This window comes from Neovison vison, chromosome 2 (genome assembly GCF_020171115.1).
Source record: "Neovison vison isolate M4711 chromosome 2, ASM_NN_V1, whole genome shotgun sequence".
In the NCBI taxonomy this organism is placed as follows: Eukaryota; Metazoa; Chordata; class Mammalia; order Carnivora; family Mustelidae; genus Neogale; species Neogale vison.
The window spans coordinates 75,737,598-75,760,754 of NC_058092.1; the positions used below are offsets into that span (position 1 = coordinate 75,737,598).

The following is a 23,157-nucleotide window of genomic DNA, read 5'->3' on the forward strand; positions in this document are numbered from 1 at the left end:
GCACTTTTGACTAGGTGGTATTGGTCCTCCTGAACAGGGGACATGAAGCTGTGTGGACACTGAGGGTGCTGGGACTGCTCCACAAAACACACATTGGTAAGTGGGGGAGGCAAGTGTGGTGCTTGTCCTTCTCCAACAGTGGATAGATAGAAAGTAACTGTGGAGTCCAGGGCCTTCTAGTTCTGCCCTGCAAAACATGAAGATGTAGGGGATGCAGTTTTAAGAAAGTAACCACGTTCTCCCTAGGATATCAGCAGATGCGGTATTGGCAAAAAGTTGTGTGGGTTGTCTGAGGGAGGGGATCTGCAAAACCAGGACCGAGGCAGACCTGGCTAGAGGAGTTGGAACACAGTAATCAAGTTAGATAGAGAATAACAGTGTCACACTTGTTCCCCTAGATGACTGCGTATTTATGATAAGGATGGGGGAGGAAAATGCCTGCCAGCTTCTTTGCTCCTGGAGAAGTCCCTCACTGAACTCTGAGGTAACAAACTAACTCTGTCTCCCATAATCTCAGGTGCCTTTCAGATGCTGTTTCCAAGGTGTATCCAGGTGGGCCGTTTGGTCTACTGTCTTTTTAAGGACAGGGACTCAGTTTCTCATCACCTTCCAAGCTCTCTCAGAGCCAAGCCCACTGATTTTTAAGTTCTAGGCTTTAAGTCCCACAGGTTATAAGCACTCACCAAATTTGGCCCCTCTGATTTTCCAGACAAAATTCTTTGGGGATTCCTCTTGCCCTTGCAGACTCCCTGGTGTGATAGTCTGTTTTCTGTACCTCTCCACACCTGTGGCTCTCTCTCTCCAGAGGTCAGAACCCGGGGTTTAGATTCCCACCAAATCCTTGCCTGTCTTACCCTTTTTGATGTGGCCTCTTCTCTACATTTGGTTGTGGACTTTGGCCAGTTTATGAGTCCTTTTCTGATTGTTTGGTCTTATGTAAGTGTTACCTAGTTGTATCCTTGGAAGGAAATGAATTTAGGGCCCTCCTGCTCTGCCATATTCCCCAGAAGTCTTATGCCAATTCTTTATTTTGCTTTAATTAGTTTGAATTCTTCTATTGAATTCTTTTTCTTTTAAAGATTTTATTTGTTTATTTAACAGACAGAGATCACAAGTAGGCAGAGAGGCAGGCAGAGAAAGAAGGGGAAACAGGCTCCCTGCCGAGCAGAGAGCCTGATGCGGGGCTCGATCCCAGGACCCTGGGATCATGACCTGAGCCAAAGGCAGAGGCTTTAACCCACTGAGCCACACAGGCACCCCTGAATTCTTTATTTCAATTATATTTTTTCAGCTCTGTAATTTCTGTTTGGTACTTACATTTTCTATTTTTTTTTAATTCTCATTTTGTTTATACATTGTTTTTGACCTCAGTATTTATTTTGAATTTGACAGTTATTTTGAACCCCTTATCAGATAAATCACTTATTTATCTCTGTTTCATTAAATTCTTTCTCTGAAACATTAACATTCCTTTCATTTGGAATATATTCCTCTATTTCCTCATTTTCCTTGACTCATTGTGTTGGTTTTTATGCATTAGATAAAATCGTCATCTATACCAGTTTTGAGTTTTCTCATGTAAGAGGAAAACTTTATTGTTCAAGCCATCCCCAGCTTAAATATTTGTGATTGTCTAAGCAGGCTTCTTTTTTCTTAGTGGCTCCCAGTAGCTGAGATTGTGCCAAGACCTATCAGTGTCCCAAAGGGAAGGCTCTCAGTTGGCACCTAGATGCAGTCTGATTGGAAGCCAAACTCTCAAACAGAAGCTTTTAAAATATGAGGTAGACCTCTTTTAGGGGAATGTTGGAAGATGAGTGTTTCTGTCTGTTCCACTTGAGAACTGTTTCTTTGTTTGCTACCATCCTGTTGATTCCATGAACATAAGCTCCACTGGCCACCAGAGCCAGGGTATTAAGGGATCTGTCCACTGTCTGGGGGGCAGCCACAAAAGCCAGGGTGCCAGACAAATGCACAAGGTCCTTTCTCAGAACAGAGCTGACTTGAGACAAGGTGAAGAGTGAGAGAGCAAATATGGTGTCTGCTTGCCTCCTGCTTTCTAGAGGATTGCAGTGGGCCTCTTGAAGGGTGTTAAATTAGAAGTCTGCTCCTGAGGCCACAGCTTTTAATATTATCAAAGAGACCTCTTTCATTGAAAGACTGGGCATTCTTATCTGCTGTCTCTGTGCTGCACCATGTGGGAGGGTATCCAAATAAGAAGTTTTTCTTGATTTTTTTATAGTTCTGTGGGCCCTATGAATCTAAACTCTGTGGCCACCAAAGCCAGGTGATCAATGAGTGTCCCCTGGACAGTAGCTGCAAAAACTGGGGCACCAGACAAGTACTCAAGCTCGTTTCTAGGAGATACCTGTGACTTGAAGTGAGGGAGAGGGTGAAGATGGCATCCACTGCCCTCTGCAATCTCTGTAGAGTATTGTAATCAATGCCTAGATGGGTTTCAAGGTAGAAGCATGCCCCTAAGGCCTAGGCTTTAGAATAAGCAAATAGGATTCTTTCATGGAAAGACTGGTGCATTTCAGTTTGTTGCCTCAGCACTGGGCCTTAGAAGTTAGCCATGTTGAGTTCACCTGAACCATTTAAGAATCGTCTCTGAGTTTCTTATAGCCTTGTGGTTCTCATGGATGCAAAGAACAGTTGGCTTTTAAAGCTAAATATTTTGGACATCATCTCTGAGGTGGAAGTATTAAAAGTTGGGCACTAGCCGGGTCTAAACCCTTTGCTCCTCCAGGAGAATCTGGAAATTGTGTGTTCCCTCCCAATTGTGTATTGCTGCACTAGGGGTAGGGTTTATGGCAAGACTGTATCTCAGTTTCTCCTGCCTGTTTCCAGGTGTTGTGTGTGTGTGTGTTTCCTCACTTGCCCACTTGTAGGAGTTTGGATTTCTCTCAGAGGGAATTTTTCCATATGTAGCTATAGATTAGGTGTATTTGTGGGATGAGGTGAGTTCTGGAGACTCCTTTGTCACCACCTTCTTCTTCTTTTTTTTAATCCTTAGATTTTTTTCTTTCTTTCTTTTTAGCATAACAGAATTCATTGTTTTTGCACAACACCCAGTGCTCCATGCAATATGTGCCCTCCTTAATACCCACCACCTGGCTCCCCCAACCTCCCACCCCCTGCCCCTTCAAAACCCTCAGATTGTTTTTTAGAGTCCATAGTCTCTCATGATTCACCTCCCCTTTCAATTTCCCTCAACTCCCATCTACTCTCCATCTCCCTATGTCCTCCATGTTATTTGTTATGCTTCACAAATAAGTGAAACCAAATGATAATTGACTCTCTCTGCTTGACTTATTTCACTCAGCATAATCTCTTTCAGTTCCATTCATGTTGATACAAAAGTTCGGTATTCATCCTTTCTGATGGAGGCATAATACTCCATAGTGTATATGGACCACATCTTCCTTATCCATTCGTCCATTGAAGGGCATCTTCGTTCTTTCCACAGTTTGGTGACTGTGGCCATTGCTGCTATAAACATTGGGGTACAGATGGCCCTTCTTTTCACGACATCTGTATCTTTGGGGTAAATACCCAGTAGTGCAATGGCAGGGTCATAGGGAAGCTCTATTTTTAATTTCTTGAGGAATCTCCACACTGTTCTCCAAAGTGGCTGCACCAACTTGCATTCCCACCAACAGTGTAGGAGGGTTCCCCTTTTTCCACATCCTCTCCAACACATGTTGTTTCCTGTCTTGCTAATTTTCACCATTCTAACTGGTGTAAGGGGTATCTCAATGTGGTTTTAATTTGAATCTCCCTGATGGCTAGTGATGAACATTTTTTCATGTGTCTGATAGCCATTTGTATGTCTTTATTGGAAAAGTGTCTGTTCATATCTTCTGCCCATTTTTTGACATGATTATCTGTTTTGTGTGTGTTGAGTTTAAGAAGTTCTTTATAGATCCTGGATATCAATCTTTTGTCTGTACTGTCCTTTGCAAATATCTTCTCCCATTCCGTGGGTTGCCTCTTTGTTTTGTTAACAGTTTCCTTTGCTGTGCAGAAGCTATTGATCTTGATGAAGTCACAAAAGTTCATTTTCACTTTTCTTTCCTTTGCCTTTGGAGACATATCTTGAAAGAAGTTGCTGTGACTGATATCGAAGAGGTTACTGTCTATGTTCTCCTCTAGGATTCTGATGGATTCCTGTTTCATGTTGAGGTCCTTTATCCATTTCGAGTTTATCTTTGTGTACGGTGTAAGAGAATGGTCGACTTCATTCTTCTACATATAGCAGTCCAATTTTCCCAGCACGACTTATTGAAGAGACTGTCTTTTTTCCACTGTATTTTTTTTCCTGCTTTGTAGAAGATTATTTGACCATAGAGTTGAGGGTCCATATCTGGGCTCTCTATTCTCTTCCACTGGTCTATGTGTCTGTTTTTATGCCAGTACCATGCTGTCTTGGTGATCACAGCTTTGTAATAAAGCTTGAAATCAGGTAACGTGATGCCCCCAGCTTTATTTTTGTTTTTTTTTGTTTTTCGACATTTCCTTAGTGATTCGGGGTCTCTTCTGATCCCATACAAATTTTAGGATTATTTGGTCCAGCTCTTTGAAAAATGCTGGTGGAATTTTGATCGGAATGGCATTAAAAGTATAGATTGTTCTAGGCAGTATAGACATTTTAACAATGTTTATTCTTCTAATCCAAGAGCATGGAATAGTCTTCCATCTTTTTGTGTCTTCTTCAATTTCTTTCATGAGTGTTTTGTAGTTCTTCAAGTACAGAACCTTTACCTCTTCAGTTAGGTTTATTCCCAGGTATCTTATGGTTCTTGGTGCTATAGTAAATGGAATCGGTTCTCTAACTTCCCTTTCTGTGTTTTCATTGTTAGTGTATAGGAAAGCCACTGATTTCTGTACATGAATTCTGTAATTGGCTCCTGGGTCTTCAAAGTATATGGTATTTTACCCGTCCTGAAATACAGTGATATTAATCTGAAGTTTGGAAGCAGAACTGGGAGAGACTACATACACTTTTTGAGTTTAATTTCCTGAAATAATAGATACACATAGGACCATGTTTATTGCTTGTTTATAGTAGGTTCAGTAGCTGAGAACTTAAACTAATGCACAAGAAAAGACAAAGTTATTGAATCTTAATACAGAATGAATGATAATGAGGACATTATTTATTAAATAATGTGCTATGATCCATACATAGTGCTCACTATTTTATATAGATTATCCTATTTTAATTCTCATAACAAATATTTGCCCCTAGTTTTTCAAGAACTAAGGCAACAAGAGATTTAGTAACTTGTCCAAAATCACAGAGCTACAAAGAAGTAGATCTTACGATTAAAATTGAAGTATGCTGAACCACTTCATTGTACTGCTTCTGTATTTTCTGGGGGAATTATCATCATCACCATCATCACCATAATCATTCTTTTTTACTAATTGGCATCTAAGATCTGGACACTTTAAATGTCTCCGTTTATCCTGATCATAATTAGTTAATTTCATTTCTATTTCATAAAGAATAAATGGGTTTTTAGGCAGTTTCATGAGAAGCAGTTCCCAAGTCAAGTATTTTAGAGCAAGTTTATTTGGAAGGTTATCCTAAGAAGCATGGTGGGAGAATGAGAAATTGAGAAGTAGAAGGGAAGGAAACCAATAAATGGGAACATATATTGCAGGTCCCTTTTGGGGACAAGGAGCTCAAATCTTTTGAGATAACTCTAGGAAACAGTGTAAAATCTGTTTCCAAATCCCTTCTAAAATGGGTGAGAAATGTGGGGAACTTCCTTCCATTATTGGATGGGAACCACTCCTGTGACTATAAATCCCTAACACTTCTGGCCTGGCCCATGTGAAGGTTAAGAGCAGACCCTCAGAGGGAGCGTCTCTGGTATATGGTAAGGTTCCACTGGGAATACATAAATGGTGAGTGACAAGGGGCCATGGTTGGGGCACCAACAGCATCTGTAAAGCTATGTTTTGCACTGTTCAGATCCTCTCATATCTCATATAAAGCTGACTCTCTTCCATCATTGCTGATTTAGTTTGGTGGCCAGTCATGACTTCTTCAACATATATACATACACAGTAGTCTAAGATACAGTCCTCACTGTTGCAACTGATTTCACAGTCATGATTGATATTCACTCTCTCTCCCTCTACTATCCATTCTAGATTTTGTTTATATTTGGTCAGTAATTCTGCTGGTCTAGTTTGCTTTCCTGGAGCGGGAACATGCATTTTTATTCCTAGTGAGTATAAAACCTGTTACTGTGCTCAAATTAAGCTGTGGCTGCTGTGAATGCATTTTCAAGGTCATGGAAACACCAAGAGTATCATGATGAATCCTTTGAATTCTAGATCTACTCTATCTGGCTTCCATTATGTACCATCTCAGCATGAAAATCATGGTCATTTAAGCCTGCAAAGGAGCAATCTGCTAATTGCCTGTTGGGTGATCTACTAGCATGAAGTTCACACAATGATCAGGTGGCAGCCATAGTTTCGATTTAGTGGAACCTTACTGTGATCCCTGGTAGAATTACTGCTAACCTCTCACCTTTGGAACCTGGTGCTCTAGTCCAGCAGAGACTCAAGTAGTGGGCAGTAGAGCACAAATTGCCAGGTGAGTTACTGGGACACTCCTACCTCCACCCTTTGGTTCTGGACTTCTGTACTTTAGCTAGCTGCTATGGACACAGCGCTGTACAATGACCATTTGTTCACTAATTATATATTGCATCTTGAATGACAGTGTCCAACATGTCAATGTGTTATAGCTATATCTTTAAGTGACCATTTTAGTGTTCTGTTAGGTGGACAGTGTCGATATATGAGACGGGACTAGTGGATTCTGTGGTTTCATTCATATTGTTAGACTTGTATAAAATCAGAAACTTGTCTAAGATGATGTTTAATCAGATCCCGTGACAACAAGCTAGATACTATCAGTCCTTGAACAGGTGATAACCAAAGCTCTCTAAGCAGAGGAGGCAAACCCATATCCAGAATTCACATTAATTCCAGTAAGAAATTTGTTCCCTCATTCAGAGTATAAAGGGACTGGCGTGATCATCTTGTCGTTTAGGGACTGGTTCATATCCTCAAAACATGGTAACATATTAAAGGCTCAACCGTGAGCTCTGTTGCCTTCAGGTCAGACATTTCACAGGTAAGACGACTAGCCTTGGTGAAATGTAGTACAGGCTAATGTGTTCATATGAAGCCTCTATCCCAGCTACCAAGTATATTCTGAAGAAATGGGTGGCTGAGGAGAAAATGACTCAAATGTATTAGATGGGTCATTCTTTCCACCTGACTGCTCAGTGTCTCTATGGAGTGTATACTCTTCGGTGAATACTGATATAAAGATCTACGTACCCAATATGCCCACTTTCTAGATTAATGTCCACTCTCCTTATCTCTGATTACCTAATGATGGCCCTTCTAAGCTGTGGCCAACCAGATAAACAATTACCACTGTTCAAGATTCTATGTATAAGGTTACTTCAGACCCCTTTTTCCTTTATACAAAACTGATAGCCTATTGTTTGACAAGATTTCTCCACATCAGTGTCTTGGGGCCATCCCTACATGCAGCAGCAATCAATTTTCAATTTGGTTTTTATAAATAGAAAAATCCAAACATGGGAGTTAGAACAGCCATAAAATTTTATCTTCTGAATTGAGGTTCTCAGGTCTATTGAAAATTCCTTGCACAAGAATCCAAAATACTGTTGGCCTTATATCTTACTCTAGCCTCTGACATTGTTACCATTTCAGCAGCTTTGCTTGGGTGTCATTGGGTGGTTTCCCATCTGGGCTGGTGCCTCTCATTCTATGCTTTCACAGTGTGGGGCTCTAATGAAAGTTTACTCCATACTCTTTTAGATACAACCCCAAAGTGTACAACAATGGAAGGAATGGCAGCGAATGAGAAAATGCTTTCCTTTTTCTTTTTTTCCTTCTGTGTGTTCCATTCTGAGATGCTTTTCATAAAGTATCTCAGAGAGTTCCGATGAGATCAGTTAGCAATTACTCACAGTTATGACTAATACAATGATTTAGGTCTTTCATTGATCTTCTTCTTCTTTTTTTTTTCCCCCTGTTTTATCCCCTGAACTTCTATCCTAATCCCTATAGCCTTTTCTGGGGTCATTTTTCTAAAAACACCTCTTTTCACTTGGGCCTTTTGTTTTAGGCTCTGAATTTAGGAGAATCCGGACTAAGACAGCTGGTAATAGAGATCCCAGCAAGCAACCCTCATGGTGCATTCAGACTGGATCATTTACTCGTCAGAGAGTTATAAGGGCTCTGTTTGGGGTGATAAGTGGGATGGCAATAATCTCTAACGTTTAAGTGAAGAAGATGAAATGCAGGATGGCAGATGATCATTGGATTATGCTTTAAGATTTTAAAAAGTATGGGCCCATGGAAATTATATGAATTTTGGAATTGCTGACTCTTGTTAGTCAGCTTAGTTAGTCTAGCTTAGACTGACTTACATGAGTCTAGTTAGTTAACTAGCTTAGTTAGTTGGTCTAGCTCAGAAACCCAGGAAAAGAAAAATAGGGGTCCCTGCGTGGCTCAATTAGTTAAACATCTGCTTTCAACTCAGGTCGTGATCCTGGGGTCCTGGGATTGAGCTCTGTGTCAGGCTCCCTGTTCAGCAATGTCTGCTTCTCCCTCTTCCTCAGCCCCTCCCCTGCCTCTTGCATGTTTTTTCTCTCTCTCTAATAAATAAATGAATATAATCTAAAAAATTAAAAAAAAAAGAAAAGAGGCTTACAATGTTCTTTTGATATTCTCGGATCCCTAATATGCCATGTAAGAAGTACAACTAATACGCCTATGCTGAGATGAAAACTAATGTAGACATTTTAGTTGACATTCCCAGAGGGACCCAGGTATGTGAGTGAGGCCATCCTGAGCCCTCCAGACCATTGTCACCTGAATACCAGAGTATCTTCAGTTGGAACCACTTGGAGCTGCAGTGTCGTTGAGCCAACCCTGGCCCAAATTTCTGACATAGATAATTGTGAGATCATTGACTATAATAAAATGTTTGTTGTTTTAAACCACTAAGTTTTAGAGTAACTTCTTAAGAAATATATAATCAGAATAGTTTACCCTGATTATAAGGAGGAACTGGAGTTACATAATGGGTACACAGAGGAGTACATTTGTAACATAGAGCAGAGCTTGTTTTTTGTTTGTTTGTTTCATTTTGTTTTTGTGATTGATTTTGTACTGGCAATAGCAGCACTTGGTACCCAACAGAGGTAATCACAGTAACTAAGATTTCATACTTCCCAGGGAGAAATTGAGCTTACCCCACTAGCAACATAGAACATCCAAAGTGTTGGCTGGGGCTCAAGAAGGTTTAGAATGAGTGGTACAAGAGGGAGGTGAAGAATCATTATGGCCTCAAAACCTGCTATTCTAAGCAGGAGATAGTTTTCCCACTAAGCTTGCTTTATGAAATCCTTGCAGTTTCCAGGTGAGAACACCTTGGAAAGGATTGTATGATTGATCCTGATGGAGAGGGCAGGTGGGTCAGATGGTGGTGAGTTGTGCAGGCAGCCCTTTTATACGACTTCAGATTTCTTACAGCTCTGCCTCAAAATCCAGGTCGTGTTATTGCAACCAGTTCCACTTGGGCTGGGACAGGCTTCATCCCGTGAGCACTTTGTCTCAGGCCAATACCATACTATGCCATTTCTTTCCTTCTCTGAGGCTTTTTTGATGCTGCAGTCTGGATCTACCTTAGAATGTGCTTAGCCCTCATTCTTGCACATACTTGGAAGGTAACACCTGTGGGACCTCCATCGTCAATAAAGGATGGGTGCTGATGGGTAAATCTTTCCTTTTTCAACTTCTTGGGATAACAGTCCTGAAATGCATTTTGTAACAGTCCCCAAAGACCCCAGTGGAAGCAAACAGCTCTATAGTAGAAGTTCCCAGCTTGAGAACTCATTCTTTTATTAACTTCCCTTCTTCCCCTGTTTCATTCTATTTCCTATTCCTGCTCCCAGGGTATTTTCCCAATTAAAGCACCAGTGAGCAAACTGTTATTTTCAGGCTCTGCTTTTAGAGAAACTAAAGCTAAGAAAACATGAATTTATCTTAGCTATCTGAGTATACCAACATTAGATACACTTTGCCAAACTGGGCTAAGGATGTTTTCTTACTTCTCTTCATTCTACCTCCAGTTTCTTTCATGTCTAGTAACAACTTTGCTCTCAATATTAGACATCCATGTACTTATTTATCTAATGACACGTATATAGGAAATCACAATTCTACTTTTAAAATAGATCCAGATAGCACCTGGGTGGCTCAGTTGGTTGGGCGACTGCCTTCGGCTCAGGTTGTGATCCTACAGTCCCGGGATCGAGTCCCACATCGGGCTCCCTGCTCGGCAGGGAGTCTGCTTCTCCCTCTGATCTCTCTCTTCTCATGCTTTCTCTCTCTCTCCCAAATAAATGAATAAATAAATAAATACATAAAATCTTTAAAATAGATCCAGAATCTATTTTCAACACTTTTCTACTTATCTCCCTGGTACAGGCCATCATCATCTCTAGTTGATTATGGGGAGAAATAGGTCTTTCTGCCTTCACCCTTTCTTTCTTGCCCTGTCTCAGCATCTAGTGTTAGATTTTTTTCAATGTAAGTTAGGTACTATAAACCCTTTACCCCAATTTTTTCTGTGATTTTGCTAAATCTTTAAAAGACCTGTAAAAACCAAAGTCGTTATATTGGCTCAAAAAATCTGGCCCCCATTCTCTTCATCAACTCATCTGCCCACCGCTGCTCGGTGCACACTGCTGCTTTCTTGTTGTTCTGTGAATGTGCTAGAGATGCTGTAGTTCAATTCATTGTACGTGGCTGCTCCTTTTACATGCAGAGTTCTTCCTTTAATTATCTACATGGCTACTCTCTAATTCAGTTTACAAAATCTGCCTCCTTCTCTGACCTAAATTTCCGTCTCTTCCCTCTTTTTTATCCCCAGACCATTTATCATCATTTGATATATTTTTACTGATTCATACGTTTATTTTTTCCTATCTTAATTTATTAGAATGATCCATGTGAGGGGTCTTTGTATCATTGTTTGTTCATTGCTGTATCCATAGCACTTCAAATGTTATGTAACATATAATCAATAAATGTTGATTAAATGAATGAATAAATAGATGAATGAACACATAACTCTAATATAATATATAACTATATAATATAATATATATATAATATAACTCTAATAAATAGCTCTAATATTTGTAAGATGTGATACCAATTTGGGATGGATAGCTGATTGAATTATAACCTCTCATAGATAATTTCCCCACTGTCCCACTGGTACAATGGTGGACACCTAAACTGAGCTAATTCAATAGTGCTTCTTTGATTAAGGACCACTAATCTGGATTTTCAATGACATGATCAAGCATACAAATATTATTTAGACAAGTCAGAAGAGTCTGACTCCACTAAACAATCAGGGTAAATATATAAAACTGAAGAAAAGGGAAATATGGGAAGCAGAACAATTTAGGAATTTCTTTTTTTTTTTTATTTTCAGCATACAGTATTCATTATTTTTTTCACCACACCCAGTGCTCCTTGCAATCCGTGCCCTCTATAATACCCACCACCTAGTACCCCAACCTCCACCCCCCTCCCCTTCAAAACCCTGAGATTGTTTTTCAGAGTCTATAGTCTCTCATGGTTCACCTCCCCTTCCCATTTCCCCCAACTCCCTTCTCCTCTCTATCTCCCCATGTCCTCCATGCTATTTGTTATGCTCCACAAATAAGTGAAACCATATGATAATTGACTCTCTCTGCTTGACTTATTTCACTCAGCATAATCTCTTCCAGTCCCATCCATGTTGCTATAAAAGTTGGGTATTCATCCTTTCTGATGGAGGCATAATACTCCATAGTGTATATGGACCACATCTTCCTTACCCATTCGTCTGTTGAAGGGCATCTTGTTTCTTTCCACAGTTTGGCAACCGTGGCCATTGCTGCTATAAACATTGGGGTACAGATGGCCCTTCTTTTCACTACACCTGTATCTTTGGGGTAAATACCCAGGAATGCAATGGCAAGGTCATAGGGAAGTTCTATTTTTAATTTCTTGAGGAATCTCCACACTGTTCTCCAAAGAGGCTGCACCAACTTGCATTCCCACCAACAGTGGAAGAGGGTTCCCCTTTCTCCACATCCCCTCCAACACGTGTTGTTTCCTGTCTTGCTAACTTTGGCCATTCTAACTGGTGTAAGGTGATATCTCAATGTGGTTTTAATTTGAATCTCCCTGATGGCTAGTGATGGGAGTAGATATTTGCAAATGACAGTATAGACAAAAGGTTGATATCCAGGATCTATAATGAACTCCTCAAACTCAACACACACAAAACAGACAATCATATCAAAAAATGGGCAGAAGATATGGACAGACACTTCTCCAATGAAGACATACAATTTATGAATTTCTAATTCACATCCTCAGTGAGAATGGATGTGCCTTTGCTCTAATTAAATGAAAAGGCTGTCATGGAAAAAAGTCTATCCTGTCACATGAAAATAGTCTCAAAATAAAAAGATGCATATGTTGACATGTAAAATCAGAAGAGGTACTGAAGAGGAAGAATGGATGCTGCTTAAAACTGATTACTAATAAGAAAATCAAGCCATCAAAAACTAATGATGTACTATATGTTGGCTAATTGAATTTAAATAAAAAAAATAAAAAAAAGAAAGAAGAAAATCGAACCAAGGAGTCTTTGAAAGCAGAGCCAAGGAGCAAAAAGACAACATGAAAGAAAACACACAGAGACTGGTCCCTGTGATGCATTATTTACTTTGGGAGTTCCAGATATAGGAATAGGAGAAAAGCAAACTAAACAATAATTAAAGAATACTATAGGAAAAATTTATTCATCTAAAGCGTATGCTAGAGGAGAAGCAACTAGAAAAATAAAATACAGGAAAGAAGGAAGGAAGAAAAGAAAAGAAGGAAAGGAAGGGAGGAGGGAAGGAGAGAAGGAGAAAGGGGTGATAGGTTTGTCAAGTGTTGCTGAAACGTAAAATGAGGACAGAGAATTGACCACTTGCTGTGGCAGCATGGCAGAGGTCTTGAGAATGACTAATTGTGCTGGATGCTTGAAATTGAGATTACGGGGAAGGTTTAGTTACCAGTGGAAAAATGTTTACGCTGAGGTCAGATGGTTGACAAGACTTTGAATATGAGAGATCAATGGACCAAGAGGTCAGGGTGTTAGATGGCTGTCTACTAGATTCTGAAGACCCCAAGATTAATAACAAGAGTAGTAGTAAAGTGGGGAAGAATCAGGTGCTAAAATCTTCAATGAATGAAAGGATTGTGAGATCTAGGACCCCTGGAATAAGAGGGAGTGATGAGTAATAGAAGTCTGATGATATGTGTTTCAAAGATACTTTGTGGTTTGTTGTTGTTCTGTCATTTTGTGTGTGTGTGCGTGCGTGCGTGCATGTTTTAATGGGAGGGTGGGGTGGAGCTAAAAAAAAGGATAAATGATCTGGAAGTCATAATAAGGAGTAGGAAGGGCATCTAATCTACCTCACAGCTCTATCAAATTAAGAAAGTAGAGGAAAAAGCAACCACTAGAAGGAGCTGCCCACATAACACTTATGTAAATCAACTGCCCCCATCAGCTTTCAGTTCTCTGTGGCCTCCTCCATCATTGTCAGTAAGTTATATTAATACCTAATTCATAAGGATTTGTGAGGCTTGAGGCAATATATATAAAAGGCTTATCACCTATCAAACTCATCATGATCATTTAAAAATTGGCAACTTTTAATTATTTTAATTAAAGTTAATTAAAATTAAAAATAGAGCTACCCTATGATCCTGCAATTGCACTACTGCACATTTACCCTGAAGATACAGATATAGTGAAAAGAAGGGCCATATGTACCCCAATTTTCATAGCAGCAATGGCCCAAATCGCCAAACTGTATAAAGAGTCAAGATGCCCTTCAACAGATGAATGGATAAAGAAGATATGGTCCATATATACAATGGAATATTACACCTCCATCAGAAAGGATGAATACCCAACTTTTGTATCAGTGTGGACAGGTCTGAAGGAGATTATGCTGAGTGAAATAAGTCAAGCAGAGAGAGTCAATTATCATATGGTTTCACTTACTTGTGGAGCATAAAGAATAACATGGAGGACATTAGGAGAAGGAAAGGAAAAATGAATTGGGAGAAATCGGAGGGGGAGATGAAGCATGGGAGACAGTGGACTCTGAGAAATGATCTGAGTGTTTTGGGTAGGTGGGAGGATAGGTGAGCCTGTTGGGGGTTATTAAGGAGGGCACATATTACATGGAGTACTGGGTTTGATGCATAAAAAATGAATCTTGGAACACTGAAAAAGTAAAATAAAAAAAAAGTAACTCTAAAAGATCAAAACATTTCTTGATCTTGTTAATTCAATACATGCTCCCTCTGGGAAAGTTTTAAGGACACAAAATGTATTATCATTTATGTTCCTATTAATATTAGTTTCCCTTTTATTACTTTATATACATGTAAAAATGTCTACTTCAGGATTAGAATATATACAAATTCTTAAAGTGGAGTTTTGCTTCTGTATGAAAAAAAGATGACTTTATAAATAGCATACTCTGATGAAACTGTTTACCTGTTGTTGTTTTTTTTAAAGATTTTATTTATCTATTTGACACAGACAGAGATCACAAGTAGGCAGAGGCAGGCAGAGAGAGAGGAGGAAGCAGGCTCCCTGCGAGCAGAGAGCCCGATGTGGGGCTCGATCCCAGACCCTGAGATCATGACCTGAGCCGAAGGTGGAGGCTTTAACCCACTGAGTCACCCGGGCACCCCTGTTTACCTGTTTTTGACCAATGCTCATACTATGTGAACAATGTAGGGGGAAGGGACAGTAAACCCTTCAAAAAATGCTGGAATTATTCTTCTTTAGAATTTTGTCCTCATATGATTTTGGTGCATTGGTGTGAATTCTCTCAGGAAAACAGAGCCACTACCAAGCATTAAAGGGAGAATGTTTTTAATGCAGGAATTACATGACGCTAAGACTAAAAAAATGATATAGAGAAGGTGGGATGTGAAGATCTGGAAGGGGATAACTCGCAGAATTAAAGTCACTAACCATATCAACCTGAAGCACAGGTGAGATGGACAGAGTGAAGCTTTGGACAAGTCCAAAAGTCTCTGCCTGTCTGGCTGCCCATGTGGGACCAGAGAAGTCTGGTGAACTGTTCTCTCCAACCAACACTGGAAACAAGGCCGCAGCTACCCAAGGATAATGGCATTGGTTCTACTTCTGCCTCCTGAGTAGCCTATGGCTTTCCCTCATTAACAACCTCTCACCTAGATGCGTAGAGGGAATGGAATTCTGCAAACTAGCTCCCAGCCTCAGACAGGTGTGGATGATAACAAACCACGCAGCACAGCTGGTTTTGAGGGCCTCTGAATTGAATTCAATAACAGAATTTTCCCATTACTATGTAGAAAGAAAAATGATACATTTATTATAGTAAATTGGAAGCCTGAACCTCGTTAAAAAACATTTAAGCAATTGCACTACTGGGAATTTACCCTAAAGATAGAAACGTAGTGATCCAAAGGGGCACGTGCACCCGAATGTTTATAGCAGCAATGTCCACAATAGCCAAACTATGGAAAGAACCTAGATGTCCATCAACAGATGAATGGATCAAGAAGATGTGGTATATATACACAATGGAATACTATGCAGCCATCAAAAGAAATGAAATCTTGCCATTTGCAACAACATGGATGGAACTAGAGCGTATCATGCTTAGCGAAATAAGTCAAGCAGAGAAAGACAACTATCATATGATCTCCCTGATATGAGGAAGTAGTGATGCAACATGGGGGCTTAAGGGGGTAGGAGAAGAATCCATGAAACAAGATGGGATAGGGAGGGAGACAAACCATAAGTGACTCTTAATCTCACGAAACAAACTGTGGGTTGCTGGGGGGGAGGGGGGTTAGGAGAAGGGGGGTAGGGTTATGGACATTGAGGAGGGTATGTGCTTTTGGGTAAATTGGAAGGGGAGATGAACCATGAGAGACTATGGACTCTGAAAAACAATCTGAGGGGTTTGAAGTGGCGGGGGGGTGGGAGGTTGGGGTACCAGGTGGTGGGTATTATAGACGGCACAGCTTGCATGGAGCACTGGGTGTGGTGAAAAAATAATGAATACTGTTTTTCTGAAAATAAATAAATTGGAAAAAAAAATTTTTTTAAATGAAAAAAAAAACATTTAAGGATGTACTGCTACTTTGACACAGGAGGTATTTTATTTTCTTTCTTAATTATTCTGCATCTCTTAGTCCCTCAGCATCAAGCAAAAGCAGACCTTTTGGGATGACACACACAGTATGTGTGGATTCCCTTTGGGATGAGGCTCCACTATGGAACCCATATGGAAGCCCGCAAGGGGTAACAGGGCTGTGACTGTAGCTGTAAGAACAGAGAACTCTGGCAGTCAGAGACTATTTTGGTAAGTGGAACATATCAAATTAAGATCAAGAGGTGAAAGTGGAAATGGCACCACTAGCTGTTACCCCTAGTGACCCACTAGCAAAATGTTTACTTTCTGTTCTCACAACTTTATGCTGTGCTGGTCTAGAGGTCTTAGTTCCAGAAGGAGGAATGCTTCCACCAGGAGACACAGCAATGACTCTATTGACCTGGAAGTTAAGACTACTACCTGGCCACTTAGGGTTCCTTTTACCTCTGAATCAATAGACCAAGAAGGGTGGTACGGTGTTGGCTAGGGTGATTGGTCCTGACTACCAAGGGAGAAATTGAACTAGTGCAATGGAGGTAAAGAAGAGTATATCTGGAATACAGGGGATCCCACAGGACACGTCTTAGTGTTATCATAACCCATGATTAAGGTCACTGGAAAACTACAACTACCCCATCCAGGCAGGACTACTGATGGTTTAGACCCTTAAGGAACGAAAGTTTGGGTTACTCCACCAGGTAAAGAACCACCACCAGCTGAGGTGCTTCTTGAAGGTAAAAGGAATATGGGATGGGTAGTGGAAAAGAGTAGTCATGAGTACCAGCTATAGCTGACTCTCCAGTTACTGTCATGAGTATTTCTTCCTTATTTTGGTATGAATATGTATGTGTATTTGTTTTATTTTTTTCTCTTATTTTCTTAACATAGCATAAGACATACTGATTTTATGTTATAGTATTGAAGTATTGTTATTTTTACATTATAATATTTAAGTTATGGGTTATCAAGGAGAAGAGTAAATATCATTCAAGGACTTCATGTCCTCTTTTGTAAAAAAAATTATGACCTTATTATTTTCTTTATTTGGAGAATAAATATGATTTAAGGAGATGCTTATGGGTGCCAAGTTGACAAGGATGGACTTAATGATAGTTAACTTTATGTGTCAATTTAACTGTCCATGGAGTGAGCAGATGAAACAATATTTCTGGGTGTGTCTAAGAGGGTGTTTCCAGATTAGATTAGCATTTGAATTGATGGGTTTAGTAGATTATGTCTCCAGTGTGGGTGGGCATCATCCAGTCCATTGAGGACCTACATAAAACAAAAATGGTGGAAGGAGAAATTCACCCTCTTTTTTTTCTGCTTCACTGTTGACCTGAAACATCTCATCTTCTCCTGTACTGAGACTGGGATTTATACCTTTGACTTTCTTTGGTTCTCAGGCCTTGGGACTCAGACTGAGTTACACCACTGGATATCATGAGTCTCTAGCTTTCAGATGGCAGATTATGAAACTCCTCAGCCTTCATAATTTTATCAACCAAATTCCTAATTTATATATATATATAAATAAAATTTATAAAATAGAATTTATATTTTATTACATAAAATAACTTTTATGTAATAAAATACACATATAATTTTATTAATAATATATATTATATTATATATGTATATATATGCTGTGTATATGTAACTGTATTTGTACAGTTACAAAGTACTATATATATATGTTAGTACTTTGTAACTGTATATATGTATGTACATACATACATACATATATGTATGTATATGAAACCTCTTATTGGTTCTCTTTCTCTGGAGAACCTTAATATACCCTCCAGAGGAAAAATAAGATCAAGGAGTGACACCATTATATGCCTATGTTTTGACATTTGATAGTTTTCCAGGGCTAGCTGAGATCATGCTGGGTCATGGTCTGATTACCTGTAGTGTGACTTTTGCCATCACGGTGAGGGTGACCTTTCAGGTTTTGGAGGGTAATTTATCTGAGATAGAGTTGAATTTAGCAGTTCCTATGGAGCCCATTCTCAAATGCAGGCTCTCCAAAAAGCGTGTGTGAGTGTAGTAGATGTCATTGAAAATGTGGGGCATGAGCATCTTTTTCCCAAGATTCTTTGCCCATCATAACTTGGAGGTGAACAGAGCCTTCCACTCCACTGAAGATCATCTCCTACCTTGATGACCCCACTCTCTTCTTCCTAACTCTAACTACTTTCCTCCACCTACAAACTTACTCTTTGGAATAAACAAAATTATGCTTAACAAAGTAATGGAGAAGTCATTTTTCATTGTTTGGGTTTCTGCCAACTTACATCCTTGTATTTTCCATCTCTGCTCCAGCTGGTATGCCAATGAATTTTTACAAGCTTGCACATTTCCTCTCAAAAATTTTGGGGTGAGATGTTCAGATGTTCACATAGTAAACATTTTATCTTTTCATAATATTATCCTAGTAGCTCTCCCCCTGCAAAAGAGAAGAGGCTGTATTAAAAATAGGGAGAGTTGTGATTTGTGCACAGAAATCTTTGCTTTGGAAACTGTGTGAAAAATATTCCTACAGGAGGGCAGAGGCATTCAGCTTAAATTGAATTACGTGTTTTGAGGGCTTTGGGTCTTTGGCGAAGTTTTAAGCCAAGCAGGAGCTGCACATGCCATCCAATTTTTCTAGTCCTGGAAACATGGGGTCCCTGGGTAGAAGAAGGAGGTGTCTCAAGAGAGTTTGCAAAGGTCCCTTCAGGCAGTGGTTTAGTTGTCCTTTAAATACTTTTTCTGCAGTCTTCCACAGGTTTAAATAGTTTAAAAATCATGTTCTTGTTTTGCTAGAATGGGAAAGCAGCTGATTTCCCAGAATTAAGCGTACCAGGTAGGCTTTCAGTTTCGATCTGAAATAATTCCAGGAAGTGCCATTTCACGTAGCCTTGAATTGACCTAAGAGATTGTTTTCTTGACCAGGAATCCTTGAAGCTAAGTTATTTTAAAACCTAATATCTGGAAGTGCATGCAGTTTGGAGGGTCTAAAGAGAGAGCACTTCCCTTGTTCTACACGAGCAAGTATCAGGCATTCAGCTCTAAGTCTTCCTACAAACAGGCTGGTTCAATGTAGGAAGCTTCAGGCAGGACTCTACTGCCAGGGCTGGTGTCATGACTTACAATCATTTCTTTCTTTCTTTTTTTTTTTTTTAAAGATTTTATTTTTTTATTTGACAGAGATCACAAGGAGGCAGAAAGAGAGGGAGGAGGAAGCAGGCTCCCTGCTGAGCAGAGAACCTGATGCAGGACTCGATCCCAGGACCCTGGGATCATGACCTGAGCTGAAGGCAGAGGATTTAACCCACTGAGCCACCCAGGAGCCCCCCCGCCCTTTTTTTTTACCTTTTCTTAAAGCTTCTATTTTAATACCAGGGTAGTTAACATACAGTGTTATAATAGTTTCCATCGTACAATATAGTGATATGACAATTCCATACGTCACCCATTGAGCATTTTATATTCTCCGCATTGCCACATGGACCTGTGTTCAGGATCAACCATGCCAGGCTATTCCCAATTCAAGAGTTCTGCATAAACTCACCTTCTGCCCAGAATTCATCTTCTTCATTCATTTCCTAATTATACTCTTACTAAAAATTATTTTAATGCTCACTTTCTCAGGGAGACATTTCTGATAGGTTATTTAACTTGTGTCTCCCTTCTACATTGACTCTGTCCCCCTGCACTCATTCTTTATAATGCTTGTCAGAAATTGAAGTTTTTACATTTGTTATTATGACTATTTGTTAATGTCTAACTTCAATTTAAAAAAGAAAAAAGATGAGCACAAGGAACTCTGACTACTTTGCTAATCACAGGATCCTCAGTGCCTCTGGGTGGCTTCCTTAGTGCCCAGTACATGATCAGGGGTCAGTACGTACCCAAGGAATGACTAAACGCAGTCACATTTTAAAACAACTGCTTTGGGGGTCCCTGGGTGGCTCAGTTGTTTAAGCATCTGCCTTCAGCTTAGGTTATGATCCCAGAGTCCTGGGATCGAGCCCCGCATCAGAATCCCTGCTCAGTGGGAAAGTCTGGCTCTCCCTCTCCATCTGTCTCTCTACCCCGCTCATGCTCTTTCTCACTGTCTTGCTCTCATATAAATAAATAAAATCTTTAAAAAAATAAACATAAAATAAAAAAACCTGCTTTGGTGTCAGGAAGGTCCATACTTGAGTTGCGCTCACAGCTCCCTGGTTGTTTGATCTAGTAAAACAAAATTTGGAAAGTCTGTCCCACAGTGCTCAAACGTGATTCTGTGAATGTGAGCTAAGCTTCATACTAAGGTATTTGTTGTTTTTATCATTGTCATTGTCTTTCCCCCACCCCTCATCTTACTGGGTTGGGCCATGATGGTTCTGTGACCCAAAGAAACCCTTCTCTCTATGAGATCAATATATTGTACAAAAGGCAGTATGTTTAGAAGTTTTATTTAGATATGTTTTGTTTTGGATTTCACTCTGAGTTACTTAATATTATTCTGTATGAAAAATAAAAGGGAGAATTAGAAAAGACTTCTGAACCTAGCAACATTTGAACTAGGTAACATGAAAATTCTTTCATCAAAAAACATTGAAAAAAAAATTACCAAAATGTGGCATATAGCCACACACACACACAAAAAAAACCCCAAACAAAACAAAAAACAAAAAAAACCTCAAAGATCTGGGAAAGCAGGAGCCCACAGTTTGGATCATGTTACATCGTGTTCTGTGCAGAGTCAGATAATTTAAATATATTTGAGTTAAAAAAGATTTCTTCTTAGACATCGTTAAGTGACCTCTCCTTCCTCACATTTCTTTAGCTCTCATAGCTGTTTAGACCCTGAACTATCTTTTATGACTGGGATATGTTTGAATAGAACCATTTTAATTATTTCTAGCTCCATGGTTCCCAGTGGGGGGTGATTTTGTGCTCTGGGGGATATGTAGCAATGTCTGCCCACATTTTTGGTAGTGACAGCTGGGTTGGTTAGCACAACAGTTGCTATTGGCATCAAATTGGTAGTGTCACGGATACTGCTAAATGTCTTACGGTGCACAGGACAGCCCCCACTCAAAGAATTCTCCAGTTCATAAGCCAAGAGTGCTGAAGCTGAGAAATCTTCTATAGGGCAATGGAAGAGAGGAACTCCTGTGGTATAAAACAAGGATGAGCTTCACAAACATAATGCTGAGTGAAGGGAGTCAGTTAGAAAAGACTATATGAAATTATATTACGTACAGAAACAGGCAAAACTATTCTGGGGTGATAAAAGTCAGAATTGTGCTTAACCTTGGGTTGGCCACAATGAAGGAAACTTATGGGATATTAGTAATGTTTTCCTTTTTGATCTGGTGGGAGTTACAGGGATCTATATGTTGGAAGAATACATCTGAAATAAGTCTAACCTTGTGTGTGTGCATGTGTGTGTGTATGTGTATTTTGTCTTTTTATTGATATCATTGTTTATCTCCTGACTCAGAAATATGACTTTAGACAGGTCTGCTGTTTTTATGACTGTAGACTCTGAAATCTATGGAATTTGAAACAACACGCTCACATTTTGCAAGATAGAAACAAATATCTGATCTTCTCAAATGTACTTTCTGTACTCATATTTTCTAAATCTGATGATGCTTAACTTTTACTGTTGCTGTTTAGGTCTATAGACATATTACATGGCAAGATGAATAATAGCTGCTATTAAGATGTTTATTATTCTCATGCAGATGATCACATTGTGTACTTTTTCTTAGAGGACAGAGTATAGTTACTCTTTCTTTACACAACCTTTTGAAGTCGGTCGTATGAACTGCAGTAAACAGAATTGGGATTGTCTTCATTTGGCAAGGACTCTAATGGTTTCTGTTTTCTGAATTGAAAGGTGAATAGATACAAGCAAGGAAAGGTTTCGGTGTCTTTATTTTTTCCAAAGAGTACTGTGGTTAACTCATCTACCACCATCTAAAGCAATCAGAGGGTACTAGCTTTCCTAACACATCTCTGGTTCTTTAGCCACAGATGTACTAGTTTAACCACAGATGTACTAGATTAACTTGGTTTCTAAAAGAAACTGTTCCTCTCCAATTAGAACACTGATGACAGTAAATGTGTAGGTTTTTCTGTACCAGCAACCACTTCTCCAACTCTTCATACACTGCCTGGATATCCTACAATTCAAATCAAATCAATTTGACACTGTGTTCCTGGCGTTAGTATCAGAACCCACAGGGTAAAGGCCCAGTTCAGATGTGGTCTGAAGTAGTGGGGTTTGGAGTCAAGGGCCACGAAGGAATTCTTGAGATGTTTTTGGTGCAAAAAGGTGGTTTTACTAAAGCACTGGGATAGGACCCATGGGCAGAAAGAGCTACACTGGGGTCATGACAGGTGACAGATTATATACTTTGAAGTTGAGAGTTGGTCAGGAACAGCACAAGCCTCCAAGGTGTTTTGGAAACAAGGTTTTCAGGACCTTGTAGGAGCTAACTCTTGCTAGGAAAAAGTCATGTATTACTGTTTAATAAGACCTCTCTGTCATGAGACCCTTCAGATATATATCAGTGGGTTATATGCTTGGAGGTTGGTTGCTAACATATATCTTGGGGGGTAGAGATAAAGGAAGTTTCCAAAGGAATCTTTATATGTTAAAGCAGACTTACAGGATCCTGGAGAATAAGGATAATATTAAGCTATTGCATTTTACCCTTGCATAGTGTTAGTGTGGAGGCAGCCGAGTTCCTAGAGAAATGTCACTGTCTGTTTCAAGGAGTTGTCAATGGGCTGGAAGTAGTAAGGAAATGTAATT

The 23,157-nt window shown here is 39.6% G+C and overlaps 1 pseudogene; it reads left to right on the plus strand.

Moving 5' to 3' along the window:
• The first annotated feature begins 450 nt into the window (after positions 1 to 450).
• Positions 451 to 23,157, plus strand: part of LOC122900172 — a 74,331-nt pseudogene continuing 51,624 nt past the window's right edge.